The sequence below is a fragment of the Coregonus lavaretus genome (assembly GCF_964263955.1).
Source record: "Coregonus lavaretus genome assembly, chromosome: 2".
Classification (NCBI taxonomy): Eukaryota; Metazoa; Chordata; class Actinopteri; order Salmoniformes; family Salmonidae; genus Coregonus; species Coregonus lavaretus.
The window spans coordinates 63246128-63246578 of NC_139989.1; positions in this window are offsets into that span (position 1 = coordinate 63246128).

Consider the following 451-nt stretch of genomic DNA (forward strand, 5'->3'; position numbering starts at 1 on the left):
CTCTACAGGATATCTGACCGCAATAAATCTAGGATAATGTAACAATCATTGACCATTTTGGAAACTAACATAACCTTTTACGCAATATACTGCAATAGGCCTAGGCTAAATAATGATATTAACATTGTCAGATGACATTTGTCATAGCCTGTCCCCCCAATGATGCAATAACATTAGAATAATTAGGCCTATATAGGCCACAAAAAAACTATAAACCTACTGTGGTGCCTATACACTTTATGCTGAACAAAAATATAAACGCAAAATGCAACAATTTCAAAACTTTTAGTAAGTTACAGTGCATATAAAGAAATCTGTCAATTGAAATAAATAAATTAGGACCTAATCTATGGAAATCACATGACTGGAAATACAGACAGATATGCATCTGTTGGTCACAGAAAATAAAAGTAGGGGTGTGGATCAGACAACCAGTCAGTATCTGGTGTGA